This window comes from Tachyglossus aculeatus, chromosome 9, assembly GCF_015852505.1.
Source record: "Tachyglossus aculeatus isolate mTacAcu1 chromosome 9, mTacAcu1.pri, whole genome shotgun sequence".
NCBI lineage: Eukaryota > Metazoa > Chordata > Mammalia > Monotremata > Tachyglossidae > Tachyglossus > Tachyglossus aculeatus.
In genome coordinates this window covers 51,316,722-51,336,913 of record NC_052074.1, presented here as the reverse complement: position 1 = coordinate 51,336,913, position 20,192 = coordinate 51,316,722, and the positions used below count along the sequence as shown (strand labels likewise).

General features: G+C 43.7%; 1 protein-coding gene across 1 annotated transcript in view; it reads right to left on the bottom strand.

The window, feature by feature from the left end:
- LOC119932515 (sodium channel protein type 2 subunit alpha-like) overlaps positions 1-17,508 on the bottom strand; it is a 98,807-nt gene extending 81,299 nt beyond the window's left edge. The window contains exon 1 of the mRNA XM_038751761.1: positions 17,304-17,508. The gene's annotated coding sequence lies outside the window, so the exon portion shown is untranslated. The remainder of the gene's footprint in view (positions 1-17,303) is intronic.
- Positions 17,509-20,192: the final 2,684 nt, after the last annotated feature.

Sequence of the window (20,192 nt, the reverse complement as noted above, 5' to 3'; positions counted from 1 at the left end):
TGCTATGACTTTAACGAGGGAAGGGGAAAGCCATGGAGGGCTGTAAATACTCTTGGTATATACAGAGGGTATCCTCCTATGTTTTGCCAAGGTCATTTTCCTTTCGGCTAGCAGTGACAGAAAATGGAGCGAGAGCAGTTTGGCTAGGTGCTGAAAACGATTGGAATGAACAACAGCAGACCCCAAAATCTAAAAGGAAACAAAAGGGTTCAGGTTGAGAGCCTTTTCTGAGACCTGAGGCTCATTTACTTCAGGATGGGCGCTGAAGAGGGCAACAATCACACTATTTTGGACTGACTCAGTAATGGCCCTTTTATACTCCTATAAGTCTTCAGAAATGCACAAGAGAGGGCCACGAGAGGGAAAGGCATGATTAGAGAAAAGCTCACCAGTCCCCGCCTCCTAAATAATTTTCTTCAGTCTTGAAGAAAATGGCATCCTGCATATGTTCATTCTGGCAATATGAAATATTAATAATGTGGTGATTTCTGTCTCACACACTTTAACTATGTAAAGCACACACTCCTCACTAAAAACCAAGCCAGAACTTCAGATGCAAGCACAGCCATTTCAGAAAGATTTAAAATGAAGCGAAGTAGCCTAGAGCAAAGAGCCCGGACCCAGGAATCAGTAGACCTGGGTTTTAATCCTGCCTCCATCACTTGTCCAATCTGTGACCTTGGCCAAGTCACTTAGCTTCTCTATGTCTCAGTTTCTTCACCTGTAAATTGGGGAGTGGGCGGGGTGGGCTGTAGTAGGAGATCAAGCGTAAGGTTTAGGAAGTAGGTCGTTCATTCTCAGTCTCTTTTGCAGGCTCCTCCTCCCCCTCCCATCCCCTTACGGTGGGGGTTCCCCAAGGTTCAGCTCTTGGTCCCCTTCTGTTCTCGATCTACACTCACTCCCCTGGTGACCTCATTCGCTCCCATGGCTTCAACTATCATCTCTACGCTGACGACACCCAGATCTACATCTCTGCCCCTGCTCTCTTTCCCTCCCTCCAGGCTCGCATCTCCTCCTGCCTTCAGGACATCTCCAGCTGGATGTCTGCCCGCCACCTAAAACTCAACATGTCCAAGACGGAACTCCTTGTCTTCCCTCCCAAACCCTGCCCTCTCCCTGACTTTCCCATCACTGTTGACGGCACTACCATCCTTCCTGTCTCACAAGCCTGCAACCTTGGTGTCATCCTCGACTCCGCTCTCTCGTTCACCCCTCACATCCAAGCCATTACCAAAACCTGCCGGTCTCAGCTCCGCAACATTGCCAAGATCCGCCCTTTCCTCTCCATCCAAACCACTACCCTGCTCGTTCAAGCTCTCATCCTATCCCGTCTGGACTACTGTATCAGCCTCCTCTCTGATCTCCCATCCTCGTGTCTCTCCCCACTTCAATCCATACTTCACGCCACTGCCCGGATAGTCTTTGTCCAGAAACGCTCTGGGCATGTTACTCCCCTCCTCAAAAATCTCCAGTGGCTACCAATCAATCTGCGCATCAGGCAGAAACTCCTCACCCTGGGCTTCAAGGCTGTCCATCCCCTCGCCCCCTCCTACCTCACCTCCCTTCTCTCCTTCTCCAGCCCAGCCCGCACCCTCCGCTCCTCTGCCGCTAATCTCCTCACCGTGCCTCGTTCTCGCCTGTCCTGCCATCGAGCCCCAGCCCACATCATCCCCCTGGCCTGGAATGCCCTCCCTCTGCCCATCCACCAAGCTAGTTCACTTCCTCCCTTCAAGGCCCTACTGAGAGTTCACCTCCTCCAGGAGGCCTTCCCAGACTAAGCCTTCTCCTTCCTCTCCCCGTCATCCCCCTCTCCATCCCCACCGTCTTACCTCCTTCCCTTCCCCACAGCACCTGTATATATGTATATATGTTTGTACATATTTATTACTCTATTTATTTATCTATTTTACTTGTACATATCTATTCTATTTATTTTATTTTGTTAATATGTTTGGTTTTGTTCTCTGTCTCCCCCTTCTAGACTGTGAGCCCACTGTTGGGCAGGGACTGTCTCTATATGCTGCCAACTTGTACTTCCCAAGCGCTTAGTACAGTGCTCTGCACACAGTAAGCACTCAATAAATATGATTGATTGATTGATTGATTGATTGAAGTAGAGTGTTAGTGAGGCCCAGGCTGGATCGCTGACATAATGAGAAGCAGCATGGCCCAATGGAAAGAGCATGAGCCTGAGAGTCACAGACCTGGGTTCTAATCATGGCTCTTCCCACTGCTTGCTGTGTGACCTTGGGCAAGTCACTTAACTTCTCTGGGCCTCAGTCTCCTCAACTGTAAAAAGGGGATTCAATCCCTGTCATCCCTCCTACTTAAGCAGCGAGGCTCAATGGAAAGAGCTGAGAGCCCGGGCTTTGGCATCAGAGGTCATGGGTTCAAATCCCAGCTCTGCCAATTGTCAGCTGTGTGACTTTGGCCAAGTCACTTAACATCTCTGGGCCTCAGTTACCTCATCTGTAAAATGGGGATTAAGACTGTGAGCCACCCGTGGGACAACCTGGTCACCTTGTAACCTCCCCAGGGCTTAGAACAGTGCTTTGCACATAGTAAGCACATAATAAATGTCATTATTATTATTACTATTATTAAGACTCTGAGCCCTATGTGGGACAGGAACTGTGCCTGACCTAATTGTACTTAACCCAGCGATTAGGACAGTGTTTGATACATAGTAAGCATTTCATAAGTACCATAAAACAAATGAACAATAAGGGTGCAGATTAGAAAGTAACAGGAATGAGTACAGCAAAAGAGGATGAGCAGATTACTGTCCCAAAGTCAGGAATTTATATTGGGTGCACAGAATGACGGCGACCCACTGCAATGACTGGGAGGGGAGGAGCAGCTATGGAAAGGGGGTCAGTGATGAGAGATTTGTCATCAAAAGGTGATGAGCATGATGACATTCTGAACAGACTGGAGGAAGGCAACAGTCAGTAAGGCCAGCAAGGAAGAATTTACAAGGATCCACGGGAGACATTACCAGTACCAGGCAAAACTGATAGAAGGGAGTGGGGAATGGAGAGAAAGAGGCAGGATGGTTTTGAACACTTCTAAAAAGAAATTCTATAGCTAGCAGACACCTCTTTTATAAAAAAAAAATGAAGTCACATGTTCTTCACTTTTTAAAGAGAGGTGGCTCATTCTCAGTCAAACGTCACATCTCCTCCATTATTGGAGAAAGTAAGGACCCAGAAGTGGCATTTCTATATCCTTATGCCTTTTATGCCACCTCAAATTTGGCAACACATCTCTAAGATAGGGAGTAGTAAACTTTTCTAAATAAATAATTTGTAAAATCACTGAAGCAAGAAGAGATACACCTTGTATTTGCACCGCAATGCTTTGAAAATTAAAGCAACAAAAGCCCCGGAGCGTGTTCCCCTCTACTCCAAAGAAATTTCAGAAAGTAAACACCCTGTTTCCTGCTTAATTCACTCGTCTGGCTAAACAAAAAAATAGTATTAAGGAAAACCAGTATCTTATTATTTTAAACACCAAAATAATACAATGAGTGAAGAGGGGTTGTTATTTAAAGGAAAGTAGAATTATAGCTTCTTTAATGAGTGCCAAGCAAGAGGAAAAAACAGCTAATTTTAAACTCAGTTTAAGAACCATCGAAGGGAAAGAAAATACAAGAGAGACCTCAGCCATTGAAGAAAGGTGAGGGGTTTAAAAGAGGTCTTATTAAATCAAGACATTCATGACACACCTGCATGGAAATCACTATAGACACACAAAGGAAGGACGTGGAGATTTGGAGACTTACTGAACCAATAAGACACTCCGTAATTTCTGTACTCAAACTGTGCCTATTTATTCTATCAGCTCAGTTTTGGATGGAATGCTAGTTTGTTTTTTGTACTAATATATACACACCTAAACACCCAGACACATGAGTTTTTTTTTATTTTAGGAGGAGGAGGAGCCTCACAGGATCTGGTAAAAGAAGATTACTCCAGCAGATAAAGCAAACCAAATCCTTACCCATTAAATGTATAAAATAAGACAAATCAATTAATGCTTATTTCTTACATGTGCTTCGTTGTTGAACCGAAGTGCTTCTGAATGGTCTAGAGTGATCATTCTTTGCAAGAACGCAATCAGATTTGGCCCCTCAATCTATCAGTGAATTAGCATTCTGTATGCCTCTGCTGTATGCTGAGACTGTACCACGTGCTGGGAGAGTTCGAAAGAGTTAGCAGACACAATCCCTCCCCTCCGGGAGTTGTGTCAAATACAGTTTTAAGTGCTGGGCTAGGTACAAGCTAATTAATAATAATAATAATAATAATAATAATAATAATAATAATAATAATAATAATGGCATTTATTAAGAGCTTACTATGTGCAAAGCACTGTTCTAAGCTCTGGGGAGGTTACAAGGTGATCAGGTTGTCCCACGGGGGCTCCCAGTCTTAATCCCCATTTTACAGATGAGGTAACTGAGGCCCAGAGAAGTTAAGTGACTTGCCTTAGTCACACAGCTGACAACTGGCGGAGCTGGGATTTGAACCCCTGACCTCTGACTCCAAAGCCCGTGCTCTTTCCACTGAGCCACGCTGCTAGACTCTGTCCCTATCCCACCTGGGGCTCGCCTTCTAAGTAGGAGAAGCAGAGAAGCAGTATGGCTCAGTGGAAAGAGCCCGGGCTTTGGAGTCAGAGGCCATGGGTTCAAATCCTGGCTCTGCCAATTGTCAGCTGTGTGACTTTGGGCAAATCACTTAACTTCTCTGGGCCTCAGTTAACTCGCCTGTAAAATGGGGATGAAGACTGTGAGCCCCATGTGGGACAACCTGAGCACCCTGTAACCTCCCCAGCGCTTAGAACAGTGCCTTGCACATAGTAAGCGCTTAACAAATACCATCATTATTATTATTATTATTAGGAGGGAGAACAGGTGTTTAATCTCCATTTTATAGTTGTGGAAACTGAGGCACAGAGAAGTTAAGTGATTTGCCCAAGGTCACACAGCAAGAAATTGGCAGAACTGGGACTGGAATCCAGGTCTTCTGACTCTCAGTCCCATGGTCTTTCCACTGGGCCATGCTGCTTCTCAAAACTTAAGAGGCTTGGTATCTCACCATAGACTTACTACGGTAAATACTACAACAGTTTATAAACTTGCCAGTGGATGTATTTAATGGACGAAGGAGACAGAAAAGGTTAAACCAAGTTGCTCAAGGTTGGAGTAGGTATGTGGGAGTTACTGAGTTTCCTGCCTATTGCTCTTACTCTTCTGTCATACTGCTGAACTAGGCACACTCTTTCTTCTAGACCAAGGATCTCCCCCTCCTTCTGTATCCCAGTTCTCTTTCTTTCTCTCTATATCTGCAGTCTCTTCCTTTCCTGCTTTGTCTCTTCCCTCTCTCTCCCACTCTTCCTATACTTGGACAATTTCCCGTTTTCAAGAAACTCAGCTTCAGTTTCACTTCATACTTGAGAAGAATTCAAATTAATAAACATGACTGTGATACGTTAGGCACTTGCGATGTATCAAGCACTGGGGCACCCGATAATCGGGTTGGATGCAGCACCTATCCTATATGGGGCTCACAGCTTACAGAAGTGGGGTAACATGACTTTAATTCCCATTTTACAGTTGAGGAAACTGAAGCACAGACAATATATATCCTAAAGTGAATTATTATTTGGTGGGTGGGGATGAGATGGATGGAAAGAGTGTACAGAGGGAGATGTGGAAAGTTAGATTAAGTGAAAAAGTTTGTCCTCTGAATAACTAACAGGTTACACCCCCCTCGAGGATCAAAGCAAAACCAGAAGAAGTCAGAATACAGAAAGAAAATGGAAACATTTCAGTTCCATAGCAAGTTCAGAACGCTCCTGTACAGTCATTACTAACTATATCTGGGGCAGAAGACACATGTAATTTGGCCCTGTAGTTTGATTTCAATTTAATCACTCTCAAAATGCTCTCCTTTCCTTGAAAACTTGGGAAGCTTCAAGGATTTCATTTGTCATCTGGCCGCCCTGAATGTCATCTCTCATTTATCTCCTCGCTTTTCTGTTTACTAACACTTCCAACAGGAGTCGGGGGATAGGGGTGTTGACAATAAATCTCTGAGTAGAACTGAATTTATTTTGCGGGTGGGAGAGGGAAGGGTGAGTGAGTTTTGAAATATAGACCTCATGACATGTTGAAGTTTTAAAATGTATACATTTATGCTAGGTTTCTCTGATGCATGCTGGGTGAGAGCTAAGAATGTTAATGATGCCATATTTGCTCAGTCTTTGACAGTGGCACTAGAGAATGCTTTAAGTGAAAGATTGAGCAGTGCCCTCCATGTCAAATTGCATGATTTGGGGTGTTGCTTCTAACACCCCTAACTTTTCTTTCCTTGAACGTCCCCAATCTCTGACAGTTCTTTTCAATAAGCCACTATGGGCCTCTCGATTATAAATTTATCTAAACGTTCCTTCAGTTTATTATTGTTTTTGCACGACTTCCAGTAGTAATAAATCTCAAATGCTTGCCAATTATTGCATATTATCTCCCTTTGTCTTAGGCATCCCCTCCGAGCTTACATCCTAACCACGGTTTAGTGGGATCTGGGGAACAAAAATGGCACTTTCACCTACCCACACCTTTCATGATGTTGTAAATTATGCCTGTTTTCAGCCTTCATTTTATAGGCTGGAGGGTGTTAATCTTTTCGATGTATCCTCATCTGAAGATGCCCTATTCCCTCGACAGTTTAGTCATTCGCTCTGCCCTTCCTACGATGTGGAAATCACAACTGTAACTAGTGTTCCAGGATCAACTGAAAAGGCTTGAAAAGAGACCATTCCATGTGGCACCAAAAATTTGAAGCTTTAAATCTATTACCAATGGTGACATCTTATACATTACATACATTACATCCTATACAATACACTACTAAATTTGACTATCAACAAATCAACCCATCATGTCTCCTAAACTTAATTAATAATAATAATGATGGTATTTGTTAAGCTCTTACTATGTGCAAAGCACTGTTCTAGGCACTGGGGGGATACAAGGTGATCAGGTTGTCCCACGTGGGGCTCACAATCTTAATCCCCATTTTACAGATGAGGTAACTAAGGCACAGAGAAGTGAAGTGACTTGCCCAAAGTCACACAGCTGATAAGTGGCAGAGCTGGGATTAGAACCCATGAACTCTGACTCCCAAGCCTGGGTCTTTCAACTGAGCCACGCTGCTTCTCTTCACACACTGAAATTCTCCCCACACTGAAAACTCTAACTCAGCAGAGGCCTAATAAGGATTTTTGACAATTGAAATGATCAGAGTGGGTTCACACTTTGGAAAACGTTTGGAAGATTGGACATTAGGCAATTTATTTTAGACTTCATCACTCTCTTTTAGAAAAAGAAACAGGTATCTAAAAATCCATTGTGAGGCCAAGTAAGGAAACACAAACAGTGCTCTGAAAATATTGATAGAAACAACAGCGTCATAAATATATTTGCTGAAGTTCTGCTCTCCGTTTCTGCCAGAACCAAATTCTTTCCTTAACACAAAATAAAAGCCGAGCATTCATAACTGAAGGTACAGTTTGAACCTGGACTTTTTAATGAGTTCCTATTGACATCAGAAACATATCAAAACCGCTCGTGAGCTTGTGTTACTTCACCAAGCTACTTGAAGCTTCCATTGTACTTGTGTCAGAGTCAGATTCCAGCATAAAGATAAATCACTTGAAAGTTGACTATGTGATATTTTTCTGCCATAAATGCATCTATGCCTAAAATGTCTATAACCTGATCACCGTATCTGCTTCCTGATCCAGAGCATGAAGAAACAAAGGCATTTGTTCAAATGGTGAACATTTTTATCCTCTAGTTGGATGCGAATGATTCGACTCACTTGCCCATCCTTCCACTGAGGAAAGAAAGAGTCATAACTTGAAACTCAGCCCACCTTCCTAAATTATATAACCATCTGTTTGTTGAGGAATTTTGGAAGGACACTAGAACATGTGGATGGATTTTCAGGAAAACTGAAGAGTTTAGACTGTAAACATGTAGTGGGCAGGGAACATGTCTACCAATTCTGTTCTACTGTACTCTCTCAAGTGCTCTGCACATAGTAAATGCTCAAAAAGTACAATTGATTGATTGTAGAGGAAATCAAAAATGGCAAAATAAGCAAGACTATTAACAAGCTATCTGGCAATTCGGGCTTAAAGTTGTCAGCTCCATTGACATTGCTTGTCTTTAACTCAGGGCAGATATGAGCCATATATGTCTCCATTCCAAAGATGCTCTTTTGAAGGTCCATCTATATGAAACCAGTTGGTAAGTAGAATTGTGTTTTGCTTATTTGTTGTTAATGGTACAGAGACATGGAGGGACAACAGAGGAGACCTGCAATGAGGAGTTTTTGAGGCAGTAAAGAAAAAGATGAAACTCTCTGAAAAACCGGGAGAAAAAAGTTTAAGCATCTAAACGCTAAGTTGAACGATCTAAACTATAGATTTATCTAAGGTTTTAATAACTGGAAAAGTCCTGGGAGTCAGAGGAAATGTTTCATATCACTTGTATAATCTATTCAGCCAGAAACCACAGCAGATGGTACATTTATGTGATCCTTGACCATGGGAGAAAGATGTACAGGTAGAAAACACCAATCGACTCAAAAGAGCCACCGATAAGAGTTCCATCATGGCCCCTTAAGGGAAAAGTTAGAGATGTAAAAGGGAAGGATAGGGATGGTATAAGGAACACCCAATATAATTAAGATGGATATCAAGTAGGGCAACCACCACTCTGGTTATAATATTGATAACAATAATAATAATTTTGGCATTTGTAAAATGCTTAGTATGTGCTAAACACTGTACAAGCACAGGAGTAGAATCAAAATAATCAGGTTAGTTACCGTCCTTGTTTTCCATGGAGCTCACAGTCTAAGAATGAGACAGAACAGGTTTTGAATCCCCATTTTACAGACGAGGAAACTGAGGCCCAGAAAAGTAGAGTGACTTACCCAAGGTCACACCGCAGGAAAGTGGCAGAGCCAGGATTAGAATCCACATCCTTGATTCCCGGGTCCATTCTCTTTTCACTAGACAACACTGCTTCTCCTATTGTCCCTGTCAGAAGTCTGATGACTAAGGGTATTTTTTTATATTCTTGTGTTCTTAAAGTATGCATTATTTTAACACATTCTCTGAAATATGACAAATGATTTAGTACCCCAAATAAGAAATTCAAATAATAATAATAATGATGATGGCTTTTATTAAGCACTTATATGTGCAAAGCACTGTTCTAAGCGCTGGGGAGGTTACAAGGTGATCAGGTTGTCCCACGGAGGGGCTCACAGTCTTAATCCCCATTTTACAGATGAGGTAACCGAGGCACAGAGAAGTTAAGTGACTTGTCCAAAGTCACACGGCTGACAATTGGCAGAGCCGGAATTTGAACCCGTGACCTCTGACTCCAAAGCCCGTGCTCTTTCCACTGAGCCATGACAATTCAATGATATATTTAGTAAGAATCAGCTGATTTAGGAATATGTTTTCCCAGGAAGAAAATTTTGAGAAAGTGATTTTTATCTGCTTTCTTTGGAAACAGGGTTCAGCTTCAACTTGGCTCAGAACTTCTATATAATTTTGTCATACCCTAGGCTTCACTCAAAACTGAAATATCTTAACGTGTGAAGATGTAAAGTCTCCTGTGTGTCAATCTTGCCAAATGAAAGAAAACTGAATAGAACTGGATATAAAACCAATTTGGTCAGGTATGTAGTTCTAACCCTAATGATCATATTCAAAGGAGTCAATCAATCAATCAATTGCATTTATTGAGCGCTTACTGTGTGCAGAGCACTGTACTAAGCGCTTGGGAAGTACAAGTTGGCAACACATAGAGATGGTCCCTACCCAACAGTGGGCTCACACAGAGAGTGGTGAACTAAAATATGAAGCCCCATATTTGGAAATGTCAAGAAAGTGAAATGATAAGAAATATTATGACTATATCTATTAATTCATACACAACCTGGTACTATTTAGCAGTTGAATTAAGCTCAACGTGCTTGAGAGATATGTACAAACTCCCCACATAATAGCCTATGCTTTGTATTTCTGAAACTTTAATGTTCAACTAAAACAGCATAGTCCTGTCCCTGTAAGACAGATAACAGAGTTTGAGGTCCTGGGTTCTCACTACCTGCACTATCTGCATAAATCACTTTATCTTTCCATGCTCCAATTTCCTTATCTGTAAAATGCAGCTGCTGATATCTGCGTCCTAGCTGTCTCTGGATGACATGGTATCATCAGGCTAGACAGTGCTTGTAGAGTGCTCTGAGTTCCTTGAGGATGGATTCTAGAAACAGAAGGGAGACATTAGTATTCAACTGGAGCATTAAGCCTTCCTCTCTCCTAAGATATGATTCATCGGCCTTGACACATGCAAAACTCCATTTGGCCTATATACTGAGTGAAAAAATCGGGCGGAAGTCAGCAGATTGCAGAGGGCATTTTGTGAGAATGAAGCGGCTCAGCAGAACCTTGGAAGAAAAGATGGGGCATTATAGGAAGAAGTTTTAAAAACATAGTGCCCGTCGTAGGCCGATGGAAGGGCAGGAAGGTAAAACCATTTGTTGGTGAAGTTGCTGCCTTGTTTGCTTCTGAACAAGGGGGTAAATAAGGCTCAACGTGAAATATATTGTGCATTTAGCTTTAATTCTATTTGTTCTGACGATTTTGACACCTGTCTACGTCTTTTGTTTTGTTGTCTGTCTCCCCGTTCTAGACTGTGAGCCTGTTGTTCAGTAGGGACCATCTCTATATGTTGCCTTATACTTATACCTCCCAAGCGCTTAGTACAGTGCTCTGCCACAGTAAGCGCTCAATAAATACGATTGAATGAGTGAATGAATGAAATTGACATTGAATTGGAAAGCTGTTTAAACCAAATTCTTCTCTTTTGTGACTTTCAATCTGAGAAGCTTCCTAGTTTACACGAAGCAGAATGAAGAAATGCACCTAGTGACAAGAGATGTCTATCATGCCCCAATAAAAAGACCCATACATCTGGTGCTGAAAGCAGGGATTTTTGCGTGGAATTAGCATGGGAATCTAAAACTGGGCTGGTTGCCCCAGTTCAGAGAATTCTGTTCGTAGAAGACTTCATTCCTGCCAAAGAAGCACCCAACCTGAAGCCTCAGCAAGGGACAATTAACCCCCTTCGTACACACTGCAGGGAGTCCAGGGGAAGGAAACTTCAACTACTCCCCACCCCTAAACATCTGGCCAAGCCATATAGTTCAGTATTTTTTTTTACGGTATTTGGTAAGTGTTTATTATGTGCCAGGCACTGCACTAAGCACTGAGATAGAGACAAGCTAATCAGGTTGGACGTAGTTCATGTACCGCATGGGGATCACGGTCTTAAACCCCCGTTTTACAGATGGAGTAACTGAGGCACAGAGAAGTTAAGTGACTTACCCGAAGTCACACAGTTGCTAATTATAGCCTTCACCTCCTGGATAAGCAGATGCCAAGCAGGATTGTTTGACTCTTCCAGAACCTGCCCTCACACTGAAACCCACCAAAGGCGCTAAGATGCCCCACCTTCCGGACCTTCAGCATTTCATGGTAACACCACTGAATTTTAAAAGTGGAATTTCTTAAAGTATTTTCACTTCAAGATAAATTTGCAAAGTTTTCTTGGCTTTATCCCCCCTACCCATTCCCACCTCCCCCAGAGCCTCTGAAATTTATTTCCCCAAAACTCCGAAGTTTAGTTAGTTCCACATAACATGTTTTCAGTACACATTTCGGCTAGAATGATGTTGAGGAAATAGGAACCTTCTTATATTTGTCCTTCTCAATAAACCATGATGAGATACCAAAAGAAATGGTTGCAGGCATCCATTGAGCATGCACTCTGGGCAGAGCACTGATCTAAGTGCTTGGGAGAGTACAATACAACAGAATTAGCATATACGTTACCTGCCTGAACAAAATTCTACCATAACTAACTGAACAGACTTCCAGGGCTAGAACCATATGCACAGAGTGGTAGGTGACCTTTACTATGGTTTCACTTACCTTCCCCTGCTACAGCTGCTTGGCTTCCTGCTGGGCTCCCTGCAGCTGCTTCTCAGATTTCCAGTCTCCACCAACTCCTATAAATCTTGTCCCCATAAGTCGGCCCGACCAGTAATGGTAGCTTTGGGCTTGGTGGTGGTAGCCACCGTGGAATCTAATCATAGTTTCTCTTACTTTTCCTCTGTCACTGGGACTGCTCTATTCCTCTTATGGTACTTAAAGAAGTAGTTTCTGATCCTTTGGAATGCCTAAGGATAGGAGTGCTTTCTAACCTGAATTGTTCTTAATTTTCCCTGAAGATAGTCAAATGTTAATGAATTTTGTTCAAGTCAGACCTTAGGGTTCTCAAATCAGTAGCTTTTGAGCCAGATCACCCGTGTTTCCATTCTTCTTCTCCCCCACACCTCAATTTCCTCATAATCATCATCAATCGTATTTATTGAGCGCTTACTATGTGCAGAGCACTGTACTAAGCGCTTGGGAAGTACAAATTGGCAACATATAGAGACAGTCCCTACCCAACAGTGGGCTCACAGTCTAAAAGAGTGGGCTCACAGTCTCCTTAGAAAACCTCAAAGGCCTAAAGGAAAGAAAGATCATTTGACCATGACCTCAGTTCACTCCACTTCATATCACTTGCATATCACTCCCCACCAAAAGAGAATCATTTAATAGCTCCTTGCCCGGGCTTCACCTGGTGGTGTGTGGAATTGAACAACAATGACAAAAAATTACCTGTTCTCCTAGACCTCAATCCCAGAATGCTGGTGAATGAGTTTGCCTTGAGCATACGGAGGGTCTCACCTCAACTCAAAGACCATAAAGCAAGTTGCTGTCAGTAGTCACTGAACCTGCTGGGGGCCATGCAGTGACCTGGCAGCTCCTTCTTCTTAGGCCCCAGTACCCCAAACAGTCTGGGCGTTGGCTTGAATGTGATGGATGCCCACACCTTCCCTCTCCCCCTTCCTGAGCTGTAGTATGTTGAAGATGGGCTAGAGCTGGTATCGCAAATTCTGACATAGGTGGCTCTCCTGCATGGCATAGTGGATAGAGCACTGGTCTGGGATTCAGAAGGTCATGGGTTCTAATTCATTCACCTCGGGTAATTCATTCACTTCTCTGGACCTCAGTTACCTCTTCTGTAAAATGGGGATTGAGACTGTGAGCCCCACGTGGGACAAGGACTACGTCCAACCCGATTGGCTTGTATCCACCCCAGCGCTTAATACAGTGTCTGGAACAAAGTAAGCACGTAACAAATACCATTAACAAATATTATTATTATTAGTTCTTTAAGCCCTCCAATTTACAAAAACACAGTCAACATCTCACCGGCAGACACAGGGCTGGTGAAGAGAGAGCTTAGAGGAAGTGAGTTACAGGGAAGGGAGGATGGGAAACTGGTTAACATGGAATTGGAGAAAACAATCTGGGAAACATGGAAGCGGGAAAGTCGAGGTAGAGAGTGTCACACAAGGAAACTTGGGGAAGGAGGCTGGTGGATGGGGGTTTGGGTTCACACATGTATGCAAGCAAACACATATCCCCTACACACCCAAATAAATGAGAGATACATACACATACATAACACATGGGATTGTGTTCCCGCAAAACCCTAGACTGCAGGCCCCTTGAGGGAAGTACCAACTCCTGTACTCTCCCAAGCATCTAGTACAGTGTTCTTCACAAAGTGAACGCTCAATAAATGCCACTGATTAACTGATTGATTCATCATTAGGTAAACCTTATGCTGTAGCACTCGTCGCGTCCCCCAGGTCGTGCCCATACACACGTGAGTACAGGTTCTTGGCAAGCCCACCTCGCAGTGTGCCCAAGCACGTTTATTTTATCAGAAGAATCCCCCCTAACTCCCTGGCGGCACTCTAGCCAAATTGTGTTAGTGAAGATGTGCTCTGGCAGAACTGAGAATATTAAGGACATCCTTTCATGCTGGGCTTCCACTCTGAGCAGGGGCAAGGCAGCCTTTGGTTGTGCCCCACGGGTACCAGAATGAGCTTCATTCGTCACCTCTGAGCAAAGGCAGATAGACAGCTGAGTCCGGCTCTCCAGCCCTGGGCTGTTTAGGGGTTTCCTCAATTCTCCACTACAAGGCTCTGCTGGAGGGAGTTCCCAGGCCCCAAAGACATGGAGGCTGCGGCCACAAGAAAGGGAGTTTGAAACCAGGATTTGGGGGTTCCCTAAAGAGGACAGAAAGACAGGTCGTGGTGGGGGGAGCAAAGTGTTTACACTTAAACAGGACAGTGCACTGAATGCCGTAGGCAATTTCATTCTGTTTTGGGAGAATAGCAGATGAGCAATGGGGGATGGAAATCAGGCCCATGGTAGGAGAGTTATCTGGAAGGTGAAGCTGGGTTAAAGGTACTTAACTCAACTTGTTTTTACCAGGTGGCAGAGGGCCAAAAGCTGCACACAAAGCATGAAGTGAGAGTTGGATGACCCCTAGATATTTACATAAAAATATATATCTAGGCTCAATGCCCTCACACCCTAAAAATAAGCAGCAAAGAAGTTCCAGCCTAGAAAAGATCAGGGCAGCTCTATTAGGACCATTCAGCACTGTGTTTGACTAAAATAAAATGCACGTTCTCCTTTTATTCCCTTTTCTTCAATTTTCACTGGAATCTGTTTTAAATGGAGGAAGAAGGGTATTTTTGCAGGCAGGTATTCATGGCCTTGGAGATTTGACATGTGGGGAGAGAGGGCGTAAGGAGGACTGAGGTTGGTAAATATGGGCTATAGGACTTTGCAAAATTGCACATACACAGGCATAGATACGAAGAGTCAGTTCTTGATCACCTGTGTTGGATGGAGACAGGGATAACTGACAAAAGAAGTGCTCAGAGAATTCCACATCTCCGCTTTGCCAATAGTTTCCACCTCCCACCCCATCACACCTCTTCCCAGAGCTGCTAAAGTGAACACCACTGATCCTGGGTTTCACCTTCTTTTTCTTCCCTAGCACTTCCTTTGGGGAAGGTGTTAATAAGGGTGAAGGAGAGAGGAGAAACCGCTCAAGGGCTGGATCATTCCACAGAGGAGGAAGAGAAGAAGAGGAGGTTGATCGGAGACTGCAGCCAGCAGGAGCGCGCGACTGGGGGATTCCAGGGTCCGGCCTCTCTCGTCCCAACCCAAACACCTTGGCTCTGATGCCTCCCTGGGCGGGAGCAGTGGGATTTGGCAGAGGCAGAGATACTAAAAGCCAAAGATGTAGGTGGACTAAGAACCGACAACAGGAGAATGAGTGAGTGTGGTAGGGTAAGGTTGGAGACTGAAGGATAGTAAGGATGTGACACCATTGGACAGGCCCGCTCATGATGAAAATCCTTCCCTTGCCATTATAGTTGGAGAGGGGTAAAAGCAAAGCACTCTGACATATGAATCATGCTTCATTCTGTTTATTTCTCAAATGCCTATTATTGCTAGTCTTGTTCTATCAATAATTATGGTATTTGTTAAGCGCTTACTATGTGTCAAGATCGGTTCTGAGTGCTGTAGATAATCAGTTTGGGTTCAGTCCCTGTTCCACATGGGGCTTACAATCTAAGTAGTGGGGAGAACGGGTAAACCAGTACCCTCTGGGGCTGGGGACTGCATGTAATAGGCAGATGTGGTTTTTGCCATCTAGGAACTTGAATTTCAAAGAACCAGCCAAAGCAGCACCCTGAAACAGACAGACTCAGGACAACGTACAAAATAAGAGGATTGACATTTTCAGTCTTGCATACATCTGGAAAGATTTGGGGAAATAAGGCACCACTACTTGAGAAAATACAAGCAGTTAATCAGCAAATGGCAAGCCCAGAGGGTGAGATGGTGTTGAAATCCTTTGTATTTTCTACTTCCTGAAATATCTCCTGGGCTGAGGCCATAAGTACCTCTCTGCAAAATCCCTTCCCCAACCACCCTAGCAAGTCACCACAAATTAATGACCACAGCTCCATCAAGGATGCTTGTGTGGGTAAATGCCTGAATTGGTGGGGGTCTGATCTCCCCTCTCTCTTTCTCTCCCCCTAACCTTCCACTCTTCTTCCCCAGCCCCTCCCCAACCCCACAATGATCTCCCCTCAAAGGCGGTGAGGCACTTCATGGTGTCAGAAAAAAATATGCAATAATATTTTCAAAGATTCAACTTCTTCAAATCCTCTATTTGTATCTTGGAAAGACAATCCATCCATTGCCCCTCCAAGCGCCCCAGGATCAGTGATTTTTTTAGGGGGGGATGGACAGGGTATTGGCTACTGTTTTTCTGATGTTTGAAAGGGAAAAAAAATCAACTGAAGTGGAAAGAAGTCAGGGCGTTGCATGCAATTTTCACCTCCTGAGTCATTCTGTTCCTCAGCCCGGCTAATGTCACATGATCCACAAAAATGATAAAAAAAGATGATGCACCCCAATTGAATCTACATAACTTTGACCCAATCCCCCCAAAGCATAAAAGATCAAGAACTAAGGAAAAATCTTTCCAGGGCCTCCCTGTAGCCTGTTTCTAGCCCTTGGTTCCACGTTCCCTTTAATCCGTGATTTCTCCCGATTCCCCTCGGAGGTGGGTTCTGCTGTCTCATCCCCAGCCTGTTTAATTCATTACGTGACTCTTCCATTTCTGGTCTCTAGGGAGAAGAGACAGAATTTTCAGGGGCAAAAAAAAGAGAAAGAGAGAGAGAAAAACCCATCTGTCAAAGCTCAGGTCCTCAGCAGAAACAGGAAAAAGCCATTTGGCCCTGGCGGCCCAGCGTGTGGGTCTGAAGATGGAAGGGAGAGATCCGCACTCTCTGCAGCCCTGGGCTCTGTCTGCTACATCCTGCCATGTTCTCCCACTTCCCTCCTGCACTACAATTAGTGCCTAGCATTAAAAGGAATGGCATTTCACGCGTGAGAAAGGGCCCACCGTTCGGCTCGGCAGGTGAAACGCAGTCCATTTACAAGGAAAACAAATGAGACAACAGATGGACTCCTGCTGCGAGTCACTGAAACCCTGATGCATCAATTCCAACCCAAAGTGTCCATCCTCTGGCAACTGCACAACAGCTCAGAAGCCCCTGATCCTTCAAACACAAATCATACCCAGCGCTTAGGATGGTGGTTTGAACATAGAAAGCGCTTAACGAATGCCATCATTATTAGAAAACCTTCTGCAAATGACACCGGCATATAGAAATCCCATGGCGCCTGTCAATTAAAAGAAATATACATGGTCTTACCTTAGGAAAAGGAATTGTACATCATGGTTCAAGACGCCTGCATCCGGACACGTGTGACAGATAGCTAGGCTCTGCAGCTGTTCAGATTTCTGACCACGGGAGATCACGAATCCTCACATTTATTTTCTCCTCTGTGAAGGGAAAGAAATAACAAAGGGGCCTCTGCAGCATCCTCTTTGCTTCTGCCTTAGCTTCCTGTTCTGACACTCACTCTATGGTATCTAACGTCTATTAGGAAAAAAACCCGGTGGGGGGAAAAAAAAAGGAAAGAAATCATGGGGAGGCAGGATTTCGCGTGATTGCGCCATCTCCTGGCAAAGAGACAAACAGAATTATTTTATTTTAAATACCTTCGGCCGGACCTGCATTTTGAACCAATATAATTCAACAGTGCCTAGACTAGAACTGTATCGCCTTGCAAATAAAACTACATTTGACAGCCACCACCTTAGCCAAGTACTGAAGATAATGTCGTAGTTCTGTCTCCACTCATTCAGCAAGATGAAACCTTATGATTTTTAGTTTTGGCCTGGGTACACGTGTGCACCATGACATCAGAAGCATATTCCTCTAGAATACCTCTAAACGATACCAGCACTGAGAACACTACGAGTTTTCCAAAATGGTAACAGCTTTTACAACTTTTCAGTCACAAGACATTATCCTGAGCATTATACGTCAACATTTTACAGTGAAGAAAACTGGCAAAATTTACTATTTACTAGTCAGTGTGGGCATGTAAATATGATCACCAAAATATTTAGAAATACCTAAAATCAGCTTCCATATTTCACAATACACCAATTAAATGTTCTTCAAAGGATGCAAATATCTCATTTACACATTTTGTGTGGAAAAATGAATTCTTTCTAATAGGAGAAACTGAATGCTTTTTTGCCCTAGAAATGCTAAATATTGCATTTCTGCTTGGGGGCAAGAGAACGGAGGACATGGTAATGCATTGATGACAGCTGGGATTTCTTTCTCAAGATCCTGTAATGCCTAAGGTGACCAGTCATCCGGTTTTAAAGCGCTTAGTACAGTGCTAAGCGCTTAGTGCAGTGCACATAGTAAGTGTTCAATAAATACGATTGAATGAATGAATTCTGTACAATATGCCTCCAAGTGGTCAGTCCCCTATCCGGTATAGATAGGACACCGGATGGCTTTGTGTCCAGTAGTTTGATTTTAGAACCCAACCTCCCTCCACCATAGCTCCTGATGCCTATTTCCAGTTCTGCAGGGATTGCGGGCGGCGGGTGGGGAAAACTAAGGCTCTACAACAAGTTGAGGGCCAGGCATTCCTGCAGAGAAACACTCAAGGTTGGGGCTTACACCATGTTCTTTTTATGGTATTTCTTAAGCGCTTACTATGTGACAGGCACTGTACTAAGCGCTGGGGTACATACAAGCGATCAGGATACACGTACTCCATGGTCTAATCCCCATTTTCCAGATGAGGTAGCTGAGGCACAGAGAGGTGAACTGACTTGCCCAGGGTCTCACAAAGCAGGTAAGTGGAGGAGCTGGAATTGGAACCCAGGTCCATGCTCTACCCACTAAGCCACGCTGCTTCTCCCCTTCTCAAAATGGCCCATTCGGGGTCATTATATCATAAGGCATCTCCAAATTAATCAAGGGGAGTTTCATGCTTCTCAGTGCCTGGCATTTTTGAGGGCCATCAATCAATATAGATGTATTTCTTTAACATCCTTTGCTACTGTTAGATGGGCGCTTCTGTGCTGTCCATGGTTCTGAATAATTTCTGGATTTAGAGCCCAAGGTACGAACTTTTAGCTCATAATTTAGGTCTACAGTCTAGGAATGTTTCGTAGGGATTTTAAGCAGATTTCCATATATGATCCAGAAATGCAAAAACATTGGTGAGCCAGAATAACAAAATTCCTAGTGTGAGCAATCCAGCCCCACTTTGCTTCCTCTAATGGCAACCTACTCACTGTACCTTGTCAGCTGTGTGGCTTTGGGCAAGTCACTTAACTTCTCTGGGCCTCAGTTACCTCATCTGTAAAATGGGGATGAAGACTGTGAGCCCACCGTGGGACAACCTGATCACCTTGTAACCGCCCCAGCGTTTAGAACAGTGCTTTGCACATAGTAAGCGCTTAATAAATGCCATCATTATGATTACCTCCATCTTGTCTATCTCACCACTGACCTTGTGCCCACGTGAGCCTCTGCCTGGAACGCCCTCCCTTTTGATATGACAGGCAATTACTCTCCCCACCTTCAAATCCTTACTGAAGGCACAGCTCCTCAAAGAGGCCTTCCCTGAGTAAGCCCTCATTTCCTCTTCTCCCACTCCCTCAGAGCATAACTGACATACTTTTATGTTGCCAGGAGTGGATCCCAGGCAGGTCTTCATATAAGAAAGACTTTTAATAGCCTATTACACTAAATGAAATGACTTCCTGTCTTTCTTCCTGCCTATGGTTTTCTCCTCTTTCCTGTCCTGTAAAACCAGCTGCATTTTCAGCCCGTGTCTCTCAATACTCTGCCACTACCTCCTAAAGCACTTTAGTATTCAGCCTTCCCTTACTATCACAGCACTTATGTGTGGCTGTTTGTACTATAATGTATTTTCACTTCTGTCCCCCCACTAGTTTTTAAGCTCTCTGAGGGAAGGGATCATGTCTACCTACTCTATTTTACTCCCCCAAGCATTTAGTACAGTGCTCTTCCCACAGTAAGCACTAAAATACTATTGATTGATCACTTGATCAGTACTGTGCTCTATCTGATATGCAACCCTGATTAGCATCCACCAAAGTTACTGTATATACAGTATAGCAGCTCTTACTTTTCCTAGACCCATGAAACATTTCAAACCCTTCTTAAATTTTCTACATCCCCTACCTTCCCCTCTGATGT